General features: G+C 41.2%; 1 long non-coding RNA gene across 1 annotated transcript in view; it reads left to right on the top strand.

The window, feature by feature from the left end:
* Positions 1–18,370, top strand: part of LOC138987265 (uncharacterized) — a 55,761-nt gene extending 37,391 nt beyond the window's left edge. Inside the window, exons 2-3 of the long non-coding RNA XR_011463764.1 lie at positions 4,954–5,169; positions 17,795–18,370. This is a non-coding gene — a long non-coding RNA (uncharacterized lncRNA). The remainder of the gene's footprint in view (positions 1–4,953; positions 5,170–17,794) is intronic.
* Positions 18,371–19,638: the final 1,268 nt, after the last annotated feature.

The raw sequence follows: 19,638 nt of genomic DNA, 5'->3' as shown, positions 1-19,638 counted from the left end.
CTAAAGAGCCTCTTGATGAAAGTGAGAGAGGAGAGTGAAAAAATTGGTGTAAAACTCAACATTCAGAAAACTAAGATCATGGCATCTGGTCCCATCCCTTCAGGGCAAATAGATAGGGAACAATGGAAACAGTGACAAACTATTTTTTTGGACTCCAAAATCACTGCAGATGGTAACTGCAGCCATGGAATTAAAAGATGCTTGCTCCTTGGAAGAAAAGCTATGACCAACCTAGACAGCATATTAAAAAGCAGAGACATTACTTTGCCAACAAAGATCTGTCTAGTCAAAGCTCTGGTTTTTTCAGTAGTCATTTATGGATGTGAGAGATGGACTATAAAGAAAGCTGAGAGCCGAAGAATTGATGCTCTTGAATTGTGGTGATGGAGAAGACACTTGAGAGTCCCTTGGATTGCAAAGAGATCCAACCAGTCCATCCTAGAGGAAATCAGTCCTGAATATTCATTGGAAGGACTGATGCTGAACCTCAAACTCCAATACTTTGGCCACCTGTTGAGAAGAACTGACTCATTTGAAAAGACCCTGATGCTGGGAAAGATTGAGGGCAGGAGGAGAAGGGGACAACAGAGGATGAGATAGTTGGATGGCATCACCAACTCAATGGATGTGAGTTTGAGCTAGCTCTAGGCGTTGGTGTTGGACAGGGAAGCATGGCGTGCTGCAGTTCATGGGGTTGCAGAGAGTTGGACATGACTGAGTGACTGAACTGAACTGAACTTGTCTTCAATTCACAACATGTAGACAGGTTTATAAAGAATTTATTCTGCAGGTTGTGTGTCACCTATTGAATTGGTTTTGGGTGCTCAGCCAAAAAATGAGGCAGAAAAAGTTTTATTTCCTACCTTGTACAATAGTGGATATTGTCCAGATTTCTGTACATTAAAGAGTAAACTGCTTATGATTTTTGCAAGTAGAATTATTTATCATTAAGTTCTGTCCTTTAAAAATAAAGCTAGAGTTTTGTGGAGACAAGAGTTTCTTTTTATACAGTTTAATATTCCAGCTTTTCATTCTTTTGTTCCTCTTCATTAGTCTTTAAGAAGTGAGTCATTGTAATGCAACGGAAATGTACAAGACTGCCCCCTTCCCTCCAGCCTTCCAGCTTGAGGTATCCATTTTCTCAGTAAAGATTGTTACAGCAGAAATGCAAAGAGAGGAGTAAGTCCAAAAGAGACAACAAACATCATATATTAACACATACATGTGGACTCTAGAAACATGGCACAGATGAAGCTATTTGCAGGGCGGGAATAGAGATGCAGACGTAGAGAGTGGATACGAGAACCTGGAGAGAGAGAGGGTGTGACGAGCTGAGAGAGTAGCATTGACACATGAACACTACCATGTGTAAAGTAGAAAGCTAGTGGGAAGCTCCTGTGTAGCACAGGGAGCTCAACTTGGTGCTCTGTGAAGACCTCACGGGGTGGGATGGGGGTGCGGGGGATGGTGGGAGGGAGGCCCCAGAGGGAGGGGATATATGTATGCATGTAGCTAGTTCACTTTGTTGTACAACAGAAATTAACACAAATTATAATGCAATTATACTCTTATTAAACAAAAATGCAAGACAATTTTTGACTTTTTATGATCACAATAGGCTCTCAAGCTCTGATTCCTTTTCAGCCCGTTCATTTACTAACTTCTACTCAGACTTTGTCATTTGGCTGTGGTCTGAGGTTTCCTGAATTCCTTCTCCAGTTTATGATAAGTCATTAAAATTACTCATGTTTCTTAGCCTTTAGAAAGTTCTTGCTGGAACTTTCTTTCTGTCAACCTTGTACCCCTCCCTCTGTAATGTCTATTGATTTCAGTGCCTATTACATAATAGGTGCTCAATAAAAATTTATTGGGAAGAGGAAAATAGGATTGGGACGTATTCTTAGTCATATTTTGCAATCAATAAAAACTACAATACACTAGGAGCTAGAAAAGTCTTTCAGTACAAGATCAGGTAGTAAATGTTTTATCTCTTGCAGGCCATCCAGTTTCTCTGCCATTGTAACAGGAAAGTAGCTATACATGATATGATTGGGCATGGTTGTATTCCAATGCAATTTTATTGCAGGAAGGGGGACCCCTTCCAGGGCCTGAAAGGGGGCTTTTGTCTAACACTTGGAAATAACTTTTCCGAGGAGATACACATGCTGACAAAGCAAGAGATTTTATTGGGAAAGGGCACCTGGATGGAGAGCAGTAGGGTAAGGGAACCCAGGAGAACAGCTCTGCCACATGGCTCGCAGTCTCGGGTTTTATGGTGACGGGATTCGTTTCCAGCTTGTTTTTAGCCAATCATTCTGATTCAGAGTCCTTCCTGGTGATGCAGCCTCGTTCAGACAAGATGGACGCCGGAGAGAAGGATTCTGGGAGGTGGTTGGACATGTGGTGTCAGTTTTTGACGTTTCCTGGACTCTCCTGGTTCGTGGTGGCTTATTAGTTCCCTGTTCCTTACCAGGACCTCCTGTCGTAAAACAACTCACGCAAATGGTTACTACTGTGCCTGGCCACAGTTATAAGGCATCAAGAGAAAAAGGCTCAGCTTTGTTAACAATCTGTTAAGTATTTGGGCCTAATCATATCATAGGCCCCAAGAGAATTAAACCTATACTAAATCACCCCCTACCTATGACTTTAAGACAATTGAGAGGATTTTTGGGAATCACAGGCTACTGCCACGTTGGATTCCAGGTTATGGGGAACTTGACCGGCCTTTGTATAAACTTATAACTGAAACCCAGCAAGCCCAAACCAACAAACTGGTTTGGTCTCCAGATGTTCAAAAGGCTTTTAAGGCTCTTCAGACTGCTCTTCTGCAAGCTCCCACTTTGAGCTTGTCAAAGTGTCAGAATTTAATTTGTTTGTCACTGAAAGAACAGGTATGGCCTTGGGAGTTTTGACACAACCCCGAGGGCCTCACAGCAAGCTATAGCGTACCTGAGCAGAGAATTAGATGTAGGGTCACGTGGGTGGCCACACTGTCTAAGAGTTAATTGCGGAAACTGCTTTATTAACACCTGAGGTCCTCAAAATTATTAATGGACAAAATCTTACTGTACTGACTTCTCATGATGTGAGTGGAATCTTAAACTCTAAGATTAATATTTGGATGACAGACAGTAGGCTTCTTAAATATCAGTCATTGTTGTTAGAAGGACCAGTAACTAATCTTAAAGTTTGTGGAAATTTAAATCCTGCCGCTTTCCTTCCTGAGAAGGAAAATGAAACACCTGATCATGATTGTTCCCAGTTTCTAACTTTAAACTATGCAGCTCGGGAAGATCTAATGGATATCCCATTAGACAATCCTGACATGGAAATATTTACAGATGGCAGTTATTTTGTTCAGGATGGGAAGCGCAAAGTAGGTTATGCCATGGTGATGACTGAACAGGTTTTAGAAGCAAAATTTCTCCCCCAGGGAATGAGTGCTCAGCTAGCTGAGCTTGTTGCTCTGACCCAAGCTCTAGAGTTAAGCAAAGGGCAGCTAGTAAATATCTACACTGATTCTAAGTATGCTTATTTGACTTTACATGTTCATGCTGCAATATGGAAAGAAAGACAGTTTAAAGTGGCAACAGGAGGACCTATTAAGCATTTCAGAGTGATTGAGAGACTTTTAACTACTATATATTGTCCTAAAGAAATAGCTGTTATGCACTGCAAAGGGCACAGCAGGGTCTGGAGTAAAGCAGTCAAGGGTAATCAGATGGCTAACTGTCAAGCGATAAAGGCAGAGCTTTAGGAAACCCCTTCACTGCAGACGCCTTTGATCTGGACAGGTCCTGTGGAACAGGAAAGACCACAATATACTGAGGAAGAATTAGAAAGATATGAGAAAAGAGGAGCAAAGATTACTAATAAAAGGTGGTTACAGTCCAAGGATGGACAATTAATAATTCCTGAAAATGCTCAATGGAAAATTCTTAAGGGTTTACACCAGAGTTTTCATTTAGGTGTTGAGAGTACTTACCAGATAGCTTCTCATTTGTTTGAAGGTAAAAATGAAATGAAAACTTTAAAGAACATTATCAAAAGATGTGAGGTTTGTCAGAAAAATAACCCAAAGACTGAAAAGCTAGCAAAATCTGGGTTTCAATGAAATGGAAAATATCCTAGAGAGGACTGGGAGATTGATTTTACTCATATCCAAAGGCAAGTGGATATTCTTGCTTACAAGTTTGGGTGGATACTTTTACTGGATGGATTGAGGCTTTTCCCTGTTGTAGTGAAAAGGCTAAGGAGGTTATAAAAATTTTAGTTCATGAAATTATTCTCAGTTTTGGGCTGCCATGTAGCCTTCAGGGTGACAATAGCTCTGCATTTAAAGCTGCTGTAACTCAGAGGGTGTCAAAATCTCTAGGAATAGAATGTCGCTTACACTGTTCCTGGAGACCCCAATCCTCAGGAATGGTTGAAAATGCCGATGACATTATTAAGAGACATCTTCTGAGCAAATTAACTCAAGAGACGCAGGACAATTGGATTAAAGTTCTACCCATAGCCTTAATGAGGGCTTGAATTGTCCCCCAAAAGGAGGGACTTTGAATGTATTTATGGAAGGCCCTTCTTACGCACGGACGTTGTTATAGCCCCTAGGCTTGGAATTAACTAATTATGTAACTCAGCTCTCAGCTTTTCAACAGGCACTAAAGGAACCCCGGGATGTGACTCCTGACCCCGCCTCTGAGTCAAGCAAGCCTCTGTTTGAGCCAGGAACCAAGGTCCTGTTAAAAACACTGGGGTCTGGGGGCCAATCCTTCGAGCCCCTCTGGGAAGGCCCTTATCAGGTTATTCTTTGTTCTCCCACAGCTGTCAAAGTGCCAGGAATTGATTCTTGAGTACATCACACATGAGATAAGAGGTGGCACCCTGACCAGAACTAAGTGACTTCATTTTATGTCTTTACTTTCTATGCTCTGACTTTGTACTTTTCAGATGGGCCTGATAATCTATGTTAGCCTGCTTCTGCTGACTCCAAAAATCCCGAGTCTACCATTTGATCCTCAAGACAATGCCTTCCTGTCTGGGGCTCATTCCTACGCTGCATTCCACAATCAGTCTAACTGCTGGGTCTGCAGAGCGCTCCCCTCTTCATCAGTGGAAGGCTTCCCATGGTGGGGATCTCCACTTCAAGGAAAGGACTTCCTCCAGGTTTGTGAATACCTTCGACAACCACAATCATATGTGATGCCTCTTCTTAATCTGATGACATCTAACACTCCAAAGATGGACTGGTGCAACACCCTGTACCTTCAGTTCAGTTCAGTAGCTCAATCATGTCTGACTCTTTGTGACCCCATGGACTGCAGCACACCAGGCCTCCCTGTCCATCACCAATGCCTGGAGTTTACTCAAACTCATGTCCATTGAGTCGGTGATGCCATCCAACCATCTCATCCTCTGTTGTCCCTTTCTCCTCCTGCCTTCAATCTTTCCTTACCTTAACTCTGTACCTTAACTGTGGACATAATGTGACTTTTAACTTTGCTGATTGTTCTGTTTTTGCTGTTTGCTCCCTGCATCTGTAGCTGTGTGGCTGGATTTGTTTCTAGTCACATGAAGGCTTTTAAGTTACAAGTGGTTGCTCAAACTCCTGCCACTGTGGCAGCTTCCTCCAACTACTACTTGGGGCCCCTGGATCAGAGACCCTCAATACGGGGGTTAGGAGAATATGTTGCATCACCAGTTTAGGGAAGACACCCCTTCTCAGCTCAGAAGCAGTTACAGAATGAGAACAATGCCCCTTTTCCTAAGCAACATAATTCTCCTAAAAGAAAAGGGGGGAATGAGAGGGTGACAGGCAGGAAAGCCAGGGTCCTCCAAAGGGAGGAAATAGGCTGCAAGTGTCAGACATTTTTAATCTCTCTCTTAAGCAGCAGGAGGAAACAAACTACAAGTGTTAGATTTTTTTTCCCCTTTTCTATACAAATTTAACAAGAGTTTCTTTTAAAATTCTGTGTTTCCATAACAACACTTGGTTCCACCTGAACTTAACTGTACTCAAGACTTGAGCTAACCAACGCGGTTTTTCTTATGGAAATGCTTTCCTTAAGCTGTGCTAATAAACTATGTATTTACTCTAGACTCTGTCTTCAAGTCGGTTTGCCTAAGACTCAGAACCGACTTGAAAACCAGTATGTTTTACTCATGAAAATGTTGTCTTAAGCTATGTTAATAAGACTGTGTATTCACTTGGAAAACTGCCTTTCTTCAAGATTCGTGTCAACTTTATGGCCTGGGACAACTCACCTTGTGCCAATGTCATCCCAAAATGCATGCTGCGGGTGAGGGGTTGGTGCCAGTCTCTGAGTTTTGAGACGTTTCCTTTCTCTAATTAGCAGACTGCTAGTAGCTGTGTAACATCCAGCTAAAGACTAGCAGGGGGGCACTCTTTCTGACCCCTTCTGATGTCTATGTCAGAGCTCTCTCTATCTCTTATACTTTAATAAACCTTTGTTACACAAAAGCTCTGAGTGATCAAATCTGGCCCCAGATTTAACTCCTCTCCTCTGGAGGCCAAGAATCCCGGTGTCTTTCACAGTTCAGCAACAACCTTTCAGCCAGGATGGGTGGTTTCAGTCAGTGTGCTTCCCCTAACAATTTTATTTACAAAAACAGATGGCACACAGATTTGGCCTTGGGGATCTCAAGTTTGCTAGCTCCTGCATAGCTCTGTGGTGAATAATTGCTTATTAATGCAGGAGACTCGGGTTATGTGGGTTCAATCCCTGGTCTGGGAAGATCCACTGGAGAAGGAAACAGCAACTCACTGCAGTATTTTTGCCTGGAAAGCCCCAGGGAGAGAGGAGCCTGGTGGGCTACAGTCCATGGGGTCACAAAGAGTTGGATACAACTTAGCAACCGAACAATAACAAAAACAGCAGCAATAAACTAAGGGTGGTTTACTGATTTAATTCCACCCCAAGAGTGTATTTGTATATGGCTATTCTTCCCCAGAACTCAAAAGTAATTTTACAGATTTAACCGATATTAATAGTATATTCTGGTGGAATAGTGGTGTCAACTAAAAAACATGTACAACTTGAGAGTTGTGAGTTAAGTTTTATTTGGGGCAAAATGAGGACTCTAGCCCAGGAAGCAGCATCTCATATAGCTCTAAGAGACTGCTCCAAAGTGGCAGTGGGGGAAAGTCAATATATAAGGTTTTGGTGTTGGGGGAGTTCAATATCATGAAGCACTCATTTTACAAAAGGTTTTTTGTTGGTCATGAGGATCTGATACCACCATGAAGGGATTTAGTGCTTCTCTAGATATGAGGAGATGCAAAGACTGAGATCATAAAATCTGTTCCTAAAAACATCCGACTATCTAAAGAACCATCCTACCAGATTCCCTGGAGCACAGGGTGCCTCACTCCACCCTGAACTCTCTCATGGGTAGTTGAAGGTCAACAGCTATAGCAGCATGGGGTTCAATCTCCGTGGAGGCAGATGGCAAATGTCTTTGTTGTTCAGTCATTGGCAGTGCTCTTGGTAAGAGCCAATTTGTAGTTGACAGTGATTTTCTCAATAGTTTGCTAGTGGTCTAGCAGATATGATAGTCAGCCAAAAATGTGTAATTTACAACTGAGAGGAAACTTCCCCTGCAAGACAGAGCAGTCCCACTAACTCTAATGTGCTTGTGAGTGGATGGAATGCAAGGAATATCAGCTGTTCAAGAAAATAGTACATTCTTAAGAACAATCTGTTCCCTAGGCTCTCCCAGGTCAACAGGAGGGAGAATGGACTCTTTAATGGACAAGAAATATGTACTAAATAAAATTTTAACTTTGGCTCTGTTTATCAAAGGAAGTACTCGTTAATCACAGATTTCTATTTCTCTGAGTCCTCCTCTTCTCCCACCATTTCTGGACATCTTTTGTTAGGTTGGCCTCCTTCCAGGGCTCCATGTGGTCCAAGCCGGATCTTTGCTTATACACCAGGTCAAGATGCAAGGGTGACAGGAAGACAGACTCTAAGATCTCTAAAGTCCCATCCAGTCCTCAGATTCACAAGCTTCTAGCTCCTCTCCAAATGCCTCTTTTCCATCTCAGCCCAGTCTGGCTTCGACACATTTCCTAAGTTTAAATTAGCTCTTCCTTCCCTGATCTACAATTGCCTCTTTAGGCTACAGCCCATGTAGCAAGTTTATTTTGAATATTAATCTGATACCTGGGTATTTCCCTTTCCATCTGTGCCTTACCTTTACCTGAACCCAGGGACATTTCCAGTCTCTAATCAAACACCCACATAAGCAGTTTCTTATGCTTACTTATAAAGACTATATAAGCCTGGGACTGAGATCATTAGGTGAACATGGCAGAAGGGCAATTGGTGTGGTTTTTCCAGTGGCCACGTATGGGTGTGAGAGCTGGACCGTAAAGAAAGCTGAGCACTGAAGAATTGATGCTTTTGAACTGTGGTGTTGGAGAAGACTCTTGAGAGTCCCTTGGACTGCAAGGAGATCCAAGCAGTCCACCCTAAAGTAAATCAGTCCTGAATATTCTTCGGAAGGACTGATCCTGGAGCTGAAACTCCAGTACTTTGGCCACCTGATTCGAAGAACTGACTTATTTGAACAGATCCTGATGCTGGGAAAGATTGAAAGCAGGAGAAGAAGGGGACAACAGGGGATGAGATGGTTGGATGGCATCACTGACTCAATGGACATGAGTTTGAGTAAACTCTGGGACTTGGTGATGGACAGGGAGGTCTGGCACACCACAGTCCATGGGGTCACAAAGAATCGGACACAACAGAGGGACTGGACTGAACTGACTGAACTGAGGAAGGTATAAAGGCTGTAGAATCATCAGAGTGGCGCCAGAGAGTGGAAGGAAGGACTAGGATGAGGAGGGCATCAATGCTACACTCTTCTTAGGATCAACTTGCCCTCAGTAACCTGTTATCCATGGACCACTCATGATCCCACAGTTCTGGATCTCTCCTCTGAACAGACTTGGGGTACTTGCATGGGAGGGGAAATTTCTTTTCATGTTCTATTCTCTTGGGTTTTCTGGCTGGAGCTCTGTAAATTGGACAAACAAAACACAAATTAACACGGAATAGAAGTTTATTTGCATGCATTTCACAATTACACAGTACTCAGAGTATTCAGAGGTGCTTAACTCAGAGAGCTGGTAGAATTTGGGCTTGTGGCTTAGACGGTAAGAATCCACCCACAGTGTAGGAGACCCAGGCTCAATTCCTGGGTGGGGAAGATCCCCCAGAGAAGGGAATGGCAACTCACTGCAGTAGTCTTGCCTGGAGAATTCCATGGACAGAGGAATCTGGCTGGCTTACAATCCATGGGGTTGCATAGAGTTGGATACAACTGACCGACTAACACTTTATTTTAGTATTTTAGCAGGGTTTCCCCAGTGACTCAGCAGTAAAGCATCTACCTGCAATGCAAGAGATGTGGGTTTGACCCCTACATCAGGAAAGATTGCCCTGGAGGAGGAAATGGCAACTCACTCCAATATTCTTGCCTGGGAAATCCCATGGACAGAGGAACTCTGAATACTACAGTCCATGGGGTCATAAAGAGTTGGACGTGAGTGAACATGCACATAGGGAAGTATCTTAGCAAAGAGACATTAACTACATTTTTGGGAAAGTGACATGACAAAGGAGAAAGACTTTGAGCTTCTGGGCAATAAATTGTGGGAAGGCAAATACATGGGAAACGAATGGTAGAGAAAAGCTAATTAGTAGAGTTTGTTATGTGGATCTCTCTGGTGCCTTCTCCAGGCTGATAGGAGCCTAACTTGCCTCAGCAATTTACTTTTTCCCTTCCTGGTAGGGAGCGGAGAAGGGATGCCTTTGTAAATTTATGTCCTGCTTTTGTGCAGAGAGGAGGATGGTAGAGACCTTTTCTTAGATCTGCTTCTTGTCAGTCACTTGCAGCTCAAAAATAATCCTTATGCCAAAGAGGCATATTTTGGGGTGGCATTTTCTGCCACCCTAGCATCACCTTGTCAGAGCAGGAAGAGTGAAAGAAAAATATGCTGTCCTGGCTTAGATGGAACCGCCTGCAACAGTTGTGAATTTCTCTGTGAGATGAAACCATGGTGGACCCACTATCATTATTTGGCTTGTTTTCCATTACTTTTCTGTTAATAAATTTTTTCACCTCAAAATGGATAGAATAAGACCAACCTTGTAGAGTTAGTGTAGGGATAAACTAGCAGAATGTGTGCAATGCTTGTAGAATGTTTATAGTATACCAAAATAAAGAATTTTGGTAGAGGAACCAGAGATCAAATTGCCAACATTCACTGGAACATCAAAAAAGCAAAAGAGTTCCAGAAAAACACCTACTTCTGATTTATGGACTATGTGAAAGCTTTTTACAGTATGGATCACAAAAAACTGTGGAAAATTCTTAAACAGATGGGGAATACCAGACCACCTGACCTGCCTCCTAAAAAGTCTATTTGCAGGTCAAGAAGCATCAATTAGAACTGGACATGGAGCAACAGACTGGTTCCAAATAGGGAAAGGAGTACATCAAGGCTATATATTGTCACCCTGCTTATTTAACTTAGATGCAGAGTGAATCATGTGAAATGCCAGGCTGGATGAAGCACAAGCTGGAATCAAGATTGCTGGGAGAAATATCAATAACCTCAGATATACAGATGGCACCACACTTATGGCAGAAAGCAAAGAAGAACTAAAGAGCCTCTTATGAAAGTGAAAGAGGAGAGTAAAAAATTGGCTTAAACCTCAACATTCATAAAACTAAGATCATGGCATCTGGTCCCATCACTTCATGGCAAATAGATGGGGAAATAATGGAAACAGTGAGAGAAGTTATTTTCTTGGGCTCCAAAATCACTGCAGATGGTGACTGCAGCCGTGAAATTATAAGATGCTTGCTCCTTGAAGAAAAGCTATGACCAACTTAGACAGCATATTAAAAAAGCAGAGACATTACTTTGCCAATGAAGGTCCATCTAGTCAAAGTTATGGCTTTCCCAGCAGTCATGTATGGATGTGAGAGTTTGACTATAAAGAAAGCTGAGCACTGAAGAATTGATGCTTTTGAACTGTGGTGTTGGAGAAGACTCTTGAGAGTCCCTTGGACTGCAAGAAGATCCAACCAGTCCATCCTGAAGGAAATCAGTCCTGAATATTCATTGGAAGGACTGATGCTGAAACTGAAACTCCAATACTTTGGCCACCTGATGTGAAGAACTGACTCATTTGAAAAGACCCTGATGCTGGGAAAGATTGAAGGCAGGAGAAGGGGATGACAGAGGATGAGATGGTTGGATGGCATCACCGACTCAAAGGACATGAGTTTGAGTAAACTCCAGCAGTTGGTAATGGACAGGGAGGCCTGGCATGCTGCAGTCCATGGGGTTGCAGAGTCAGACATGACTGAGCGATTGAACTGAACTGAAAATAAACAATTATTACCATAAGCTTCTGCAGTCTTACTCCTGGGCATATATATATCTGGAGAAAATTATAATTTGAAAAGATATATGCACCCTAATGTTCACTGCAGCTCTATTTACAATAACGAGAACATGGAAGCAACCTAAATGTCTATCAACAGATGAATTCATAAAGAAGATACAGTACCTATATACAAAGAGAAAGAATGCCATTTGCAGCAACATAGATGGACATGGAAATTATCATACTGAGAGAAGGAAGCCTGACAGAGAAAAACAAATATCATATGGCATTGCTTATATGTAGGTTCTAGAAAAAAAAGATACAAAGGAACTTATTTACAGAACAGAAAAAGACTCATAGGCATAGAAAACAAACTTATGGTTTCCAAAGGGGAAAGTGGGGAAGAAGACATTAGGAAGTTGGAGTTAATATACACACATTACTATACATAAAATAGATGACCAACAAGGACCTACTACATAGTACAGGGAACCATATTAAATATTTTGATAAGGGAAAAGAATCTGAAAAAAATTGTGTATATATTAACAGAATCCCTGTGCTGTACACCTGAAACTAATGTATTATTGTAAATTAATTATACTTCAATTTAAAAAAAAAAAAAAATTTTAAAAAGAAGCAAAAAAAAAAAAAAGAGGTATTATTATATTAGATGCTGCCTGAGGATAAAGTTTTATTCTTGACTTATACCACATGATGACTCATGTGACAAAGTATCACCAAAATATGAAGTTCACTGGAAGTCCTTCCTGAAACTACACCACAGTGATGTCACATTTATGAGTCTTGGCAGTTACAAATCTGCCTTAAATGTTCTTATTTTTCTTGAACCTTGGGTTCAATTCAAACGCCCGCTTCTCTGTAATCCCCTTCTGAACACCCCTCTGCCCCAGCCTTCCTAGTGGTTTGTTTGTATCTCTCTTACATACATTACATTATTTTTGTACATGTCTCATTCTCTTCTTAGTTTGTGACCACTTGGAGGATAATAACAGAGCTCATGTTTTATTGCTCTCTGTATCCTCAATATCTGGAAAGTCTGACAGCGTAAATGCTCCATGTGTATTAAAGTTGGGAGCAAGCCTTCAGCTTCTGGAGCTCTGCTGATGTTTGCAGGGCAATCTGAGTCTGGAACTCTGGTTGTGGTGGTTGTCCAGTTGCTAAGTTGTGTCCAACTCTTGTGATCCAATGGACCGTAGCCTGCCAGGCTCCTCTGTCCATGGAATTTCCCAGTCAACATGACTGGAGTGGGTTGCCATTTCATTCTTCAGGGGATCTTCCTGATCCAGGGGTTGAACCCGGGTCTCCTGGATTGCAAGCAAATTCTTTACTAACTGAGCCATCAGCTCTGGTTAGTGTATATGAATGTTCCTTGGGCCTGTAAATGTAGGTTGGAACTAAAGACATATGATCTAGTGTTAAAAAGCCTCTGAGTTTTTTCCATCTTTTTACTCTTAATCTCTTTTCAAGTGTTCTCCAATTACTGCCAAAGAGAACATTCTAAAGGAAATCTATTCATTACTTTCTTGATTAAAACTTTTCAGTCTTCTCTCGGTTAAGGGATAAAATCAAACCTTTCAGATGCCATCCAAGACCCTGTGTAACTCGATCCTGTCTGCCTCTCATGGGTTATCTCTTGATGCATCTCCTCCATTTTCCCCATCCCCTCCCCCCCAGTACACACGGCCACCTGCACATTCCCACTGGTACACACAGTCTCCCCACATCTCTCCACTCTGCATACCTCTCCACTCGCCACCCACCTACCCACTTTAGAGATGTTGCTGCTGCTGCTGCTAAGTCGCTCAGTCGTGTCTGACTCTAGCAATCCCATGGACTGCAGCCCACCAGGCTCCTCCGCCCACGGGATTTTCCAGGCAAGAGTACCGGAGTGGGGTGCCATTGCCTTCTCCGAGAGATGTTGAGTTCCAAGTAATTATCTAAACGGATTATGTTGCATTGTTGTTGTTGTTGTTTAGTTGCTAAGTTGTGTCTAACTGTTTTGCAAACCCATGGACTGTAGCCCACCAGGCTCCTGTGACAACCGTTTGGGAGACAGACAATTCAGCTTGACCTACTTCTTTGCATTTGATTTCCCTCTCATGTCTTGAAACTCTGGTTTGTTCCTTTTTCCTTCTGTCAAACTGGGCACATGGGAGAATCTGTCCTCAAACTGACCCAGATCCCAGGGAAACTTTGCTCGTCTTTCAGTACTCAGCTGAAGTGGTCCTTCTTCAATGCCACTTTTCCTAACTCTTCTCCAGGGTAGAATTCATTTTTCCTTCCTCACTCATATCTCCACTGTGTTCTGTTCATTCTTCTACCATAAGACATGCGACACTGATGTGCTTTAGTAGTATACATAACTTGTTCTTGTTCCCTGAGGATTTGAATATTGTTGTTCAGTCGCTATGTCACATCCAGCTCTTTGCGACCCCATGAACTGCAGCGCTCCAGGCTCCCCTGTCCTTTACTATCTCCTGGAGTTTGCTCAAACTCATGTCCATTGAGTCAGTGATGCCATCCAACCATGTCAGTCTCTATCACCCCCTTTTCCTCTTGCCCTCGACTTTCCCAGCATCAGGGTCTTTTCCAATGAGTTGGCTCTTTGTATCAGGTGGCCAAAGTATTGGAGCTCCCTGAAGATTATATTTTATTTATTTTTGTGTCCTCAGGGTCCTGCACACTACAAGGTTCATAACAGATGTTCAATATACATGAGATGAATAAATGAATGCATAAATGAATGAACACGTAATGAATAACAGAATTTAATCGTTCACCTCTCTTTGCCTTTAGGTCAGGTTTCCATGGTAAATAGACCTTTACATCTATAAAGACATAAAACAAACTGGATTTAAGCAAAATATCTGATCCTGGTGAGAAGTGAAATGTGAGATGTGCAATAAATTGTGGGTATCACAGGTAGTTCTTGCCATGTGCCAGGCACATTAAATTGAGACATTTAACTTTTACAACAGTCTTTTGAGGTGGATACTTTTACAAACAAGGCAGTAGAGTCACCAGAAGATCAGCTTGATCAAGCTCATAAATAACTTGACCAAGCTCATAAATGGCACAGCCAAGATTTGAGCTCAGGTGGTCTGGCTCAGAGGCCATGCTTATAACCATAATATTAGACAGACTATCAATACTAATGAAGGAGACATGCTGAAGTTTCTGGACTTATAATTATTATTTATTTATTTTTTAGAAGAAGATTATTTTTAAGTCCAGAGTAAATGGTTGTTTTCTAAAGACTGCTGAGGATCTTCTTAAAACCTTGCTATGTGACAAGCTTACAACCTTACCCAGTAAATCATTTCTATATTTAATGATGTGTCTAAAACTCCTTCCAGAATTAAATCTAGATCTCAGATCAGTCAGTTCAGTTCAGTTCAGTCGCTCAGTCGTGTCCAACTCTTTGCAACCCCATGGACTGTAGCACACCAGGCTTCCCTGTCCATCACCAATTCCAGGAGCTTACTCAAACTCATGTCCATTGAGTCGGTGATGCCATCCAACCATCTCATTCTCAGTCGTCCCTTTCTCCTTCTGCCTTCAATCTTTCCCAGCATCAGGGTCTTTTCAAGTGAGTCAGTTCTTCCCATCAGGTGGCCGAAGTATTGGAGTTTCAGCTTCAACATCAGTCCTTCCAATGAACATTCAGGACTGATTTCCTTTAGGATGGACTGGCTGGATCTGGGGCTTCCCTGATAGCTCAGTTGGTAAAGAATTTGCCTGCAATGCAGCTGACCCCAGTTTGATTCCTGGGTGGGGAAGATCTGCTGAATAGGCTACCCACTCCAGTATTCTTGGGCTTCCCTTGTGGCTCAGCTGGTGAAGAATCCGCCTGCTATGCAGGAGACCTGGATTCAATCCCTAGCTTGGGTAGATCCCCTGGAGAAGGGAAAAGACTACCCACTCCAGTATTCTTGCCTGGAGAATTCCATGGACTATACAGTCCATGGGGTCACAAAAAGTTGGACAGGAGAGAGTGACTTTCACTTTCAGATCTTGGATATTGCTGTTTAAATACCCACTTTCCTTTTTATTTTCCTTCTTTAATCATAATTGAAAAAAAAAATTACAGCAACTTCTCCTTATCTTCCTGGAACCAAAATTTGTTGAGGCTTGATTAGAAAGTATTTAGTGGTTCATTCTTTTACTTTGGAATCCAGAAAGCACCTACCAGTATTTTGGGTATATTAATACAAATTTACCATAAGCCTTACTCATTCCTTGACCAATATCATCATTGGTCAAAATACAAAAATCAAGACATCCTGCAGCAGAGCAAGGGGCTCCATGGGCCCAGGCGTTCTTCCTCTCATATTGCCATTGGGTAATTACCACAATGCTATCCTTGTGCATGCAGACAGCCAGTGATTCTTACATTGCTAATATAGTCTCATATCCTATCTAAACTCCTTTCATGGAATTTTGTGGAGAAGTGATAAACTCTGAGTCAGAGCGTGGGTGAAAGAATCTCCAACCACAAGATTCACTGACTCGAAGCAAAACGGCCATACGTTTTTAGAGTGGCAGAAGTTTCTTACTTAGGATTATTAAGGACTATGCTAAAGAAAGATAAGCAACTTGAACGGTTACTAAATATACCAGGCATGCATGGGGCTGAGATAGGTGGGGTTATGTGCAGCTGAACAAACACGATGACTATTTCTGTAGGGACCCTGAGTGTTTGGCACTTTGGGTTTGATGATGTACCTTGCTATTTAAGGAGTGTGGGAGAATTATCCTATCTGAAGTTCAGAATAGACTTTTCTCTTCAAGAGAAAATTATTTTTAAGTATTTGAATGATTCTTGAGTAGAATATACCTATCACAAAAATTTACAATCTACAATTCACGGTTCCAAGATGAGATCAGAGGGCCACAGATGTAATTGGCACGGTACGGGGAATTTATTTTTTCTTTTCTACAAAAATCTGGTTCTGTTAGAGTGAAAGCAATTTTCAGAGAAATGAATGATTATTGAGATGAGATTACTCATGAGGTATGTGGGGATTATTTGGGTGAAAAAACACTTTTCTTTTTTTCCTTTTAGGCCTGAACCATTATATTTAGATTCATGTTCAAATGTATGGTAGAAGTTATTAAAAGTATTAACATTTAAATGGTTGGCATGTAATTAATGGCTATCAATCTGGTTCAAAGTGCTCTAGCTATGCCTGGAATTATAGGAAGATTTTTCAAGTATTTAAAAAAAGAAATTATCCTGAAAGACAGTGTCTGATAAAGGCTTCAGGCAGTTTGAGTTCATGTTTAAACAAGCATCAGTCAAAAGATTTATCATTTTGAAAATCAATCTCCCTTGTAAAAGATATCTGAGTTGTTTATGAGTTACTGGCACTTTTTTATGAAGCTCCAGTTGCTGCTTTTCTCAGAGAACTGGGAAGTCCCTTTTGATTTTAGCTCTGTTCTATGAACAGCACTCTACCTTCAGAGAAAAGACTCTCTTTTTTTTTTTCCTAACTAAAGGAGTAAAACTAGAGCAAAATGGTGACTAGACACAGTGGTCTTAATGGAAAGATTTTCTCACACAAGTAGTCTTCATGCCCCAAATTCCATCAGTTACAATGCTTTAGGAATTGGATACCTGTCAAAATGACTTGAAAAGAAAAACACATTCTTTGACTTTGGCAGGATGTATTTTTAGGGTCAGATGATATGAGAGGGGATCACACAGTATCAGGATAGTTGACCTGGGATGACCAATGAGAATAAGCTGAAAAAGCAAAACAGTGGCTTATTTTAAGGTATAGTTAACGCTTTATAGAAAAACAGCAGGGAGCTCAGAGAAGAGGCAGAGAGGGTTCTGACAGGTCAAATCTGGAGAATGTTAAGCCTGCAAGGCACATCATAATTGTAACACAACTGCTTATTTTATACTCTGAAGGTTTTCAGTTCCAAGTGAAATCAATGGATAAATATTTTTTGAAACCAAATATTTTTCAATGACCATTTTAAAGAAATAGAATCATACTCATTTTTGGGGGTGTGGTCATAAAAAAGTTAAAGAACAACAGTGAAGAAAGGCGTTAATCCTGTGGCAGAAAAGAACCCGTGAGTAATTTTTTAAAGTAAAGTTTTTCAACATTATTTGAATTGAACTAATAGATAAAATTAAACTTAAGTGAAACCAAGGAAATAAATGAATTTTAGATGGATTTCTTAATCCCCAAAAGTTATTTTTCATAAAAGGTTCTCTTTAAAGAAAAATATATAAAATTTAAAGATGGATTTTGTGTATTTTAAAACATGATATATTTCCATTTTAGATGGTAATTTTTTTCATATTTATTTATTTATTTGGCATGCAGGATCTTCATTGTATCATGGGGGAGCTAATTGTGGTGCGTGGACTCTTTAATTGTGGCTCATGGGCTTAGCTGCTCCACAGCATGTGGGATCCTAGTTCCCAGAGCCGGGATGGAAGCTGAGTGCTCCGCATTGCAAGACAGCTTCTTAACCACTGAACACCTGAGAAGTCTCTGGATGGCAGTTTTTAAACAGCCACTCTGAAGATGGGGATTTTATTGTACCACTTTGCTTTTCCCTCCCTTCTGTCATAGAGTTAGGGAACTGCAACCAAATCTGGCCTTCTGCTTGCTTTTGTTAATAAAATTTCACTATAACTTGTCCAATTGTTATGCTCAGTTTTTTGGGGTATTGTGTAGTCTTGCTTTTGAGCTATAGCTGTGAAATTAAATAGTCTTGACAGAGGCCATGTAGCCCAATAAATAGTAAAATATTTACTACTTGGCCTTCTTTCAGGAAATTTGTTGACTCCTGTTATTGTTACTTTTATACTATTTATAATCTGCTTTGTAACCATAATTCACGTGCTTTCTGGTATCATTACATTTAAATGGATACAGAGCTCACCATAGCCCTCTTTACCATGACTTTTTCAATTTTGAGTCCTTTATTTTGATTCTTTTCTGAATTTCATCAAGGAGTTTCTTCATTAAAGATTTATAAGATCTGGAATTTCCTTTTTTATATTAAAAAATGTGTGCTTGTTAAAAATTACTTTAAAATATCTTAGGTGGCTATTTTATTCTTTCCTGAAGAACTATATGGGCTTCTCTAGTGGCTCCACAGTAAAGAATCTGCTGGTGGAAGCAGGAGACACAGGTTTGATCTCTGAGTTGGGAAGATCCCTCGGAGAAGGGAACAGCTACGCACTCCAGCATTCTGGCCTGGAGAATTTGTCCATGAGGTCACAAAGATTCGGACACGACTGAGTGACTTTCACTTTCACTTTTCATGACATGTTGACATGCAAAGTCTGAGGACTGATTCCCCTTACCCCCCATCCCCTTTGGGGGTGATTAGCTTTTTCTTTTTAATTTATTTATTTGGTCTTTCAGGGTCTTAGTTGCAGCACATGGGGTCTTCGGCATGAAAGACTGTCGATCTTGCAGCATGCAGGATCTTAAGTTGCGGCATGAGCACTCTTAAATTGAGGCATGTGGATCTAGTTCGCTGACGAGGGATTGAACCCAGGCCCCTGTATTGGTAGTGTGGAGTTTTGACACATGAACAAGCAGGAAAGTCCCAATTAGTTTTTTCTGATGCCACAATAATTATTTCTTCATTCTTGAAGTCATTAACTTAACAGCAACATGTATCAATTTAAAGAATTCTAGTCCTGGGTGTTCACTGGAAAGACTGATGCTGAAGCTGAAACTCCAGTACTTTAGCCACCTCATGCGAAGAGTTGACTCATTGGAAAAGACTGATGCTGGGAGGGATTGGAGGCAGGAGGAGAAGGGGACGACAGAGGATGAGATGGCTGGATGGCATCACTGACTCGATGGACATGAGTTTGGGTGAACTCTGGGAGTTGGTGATGGACAGGGAGGCCTGGCATGCTGTGATTCATGGGGTCGTAAAGAGTCGGACACGACTGAGTGACTGATCTGATCTGAACTGATGCCTAATTTTCACATTCATTCACTGTGCAGATTTAGTTCTTCATTTCAGGGATACTGTCTTGTAATAAATACATCCTTGCAATTCTTTTCTCGTTCCACTTGTTATTTCTCTTTTGGGACACCAATTGTACATTTGTTAGTGGCCTATTTTGGTTACTCTCTATTAGTAGTTTCTCTGTGTTTCTTTAAGTACTCTATGCTCCTTTACACTACTGTGATGATCG

This window comes from Bos mutus, chromosome 1 (assembly GCF_027580195.1).
Source record: "Bos mutus isolate GX-2022 chromosome 1, NWIPB_WYAK_1.1, whole genome shotgun sequence".
NCBI lineage: Eukaryota > Metazoa > Chordata > Mammalia > Artiodactyla > Bovidae > Bos > Bos mutus.
This window is presented reverse-complemented; position numbering and strand designations above follow the sequence as displayed.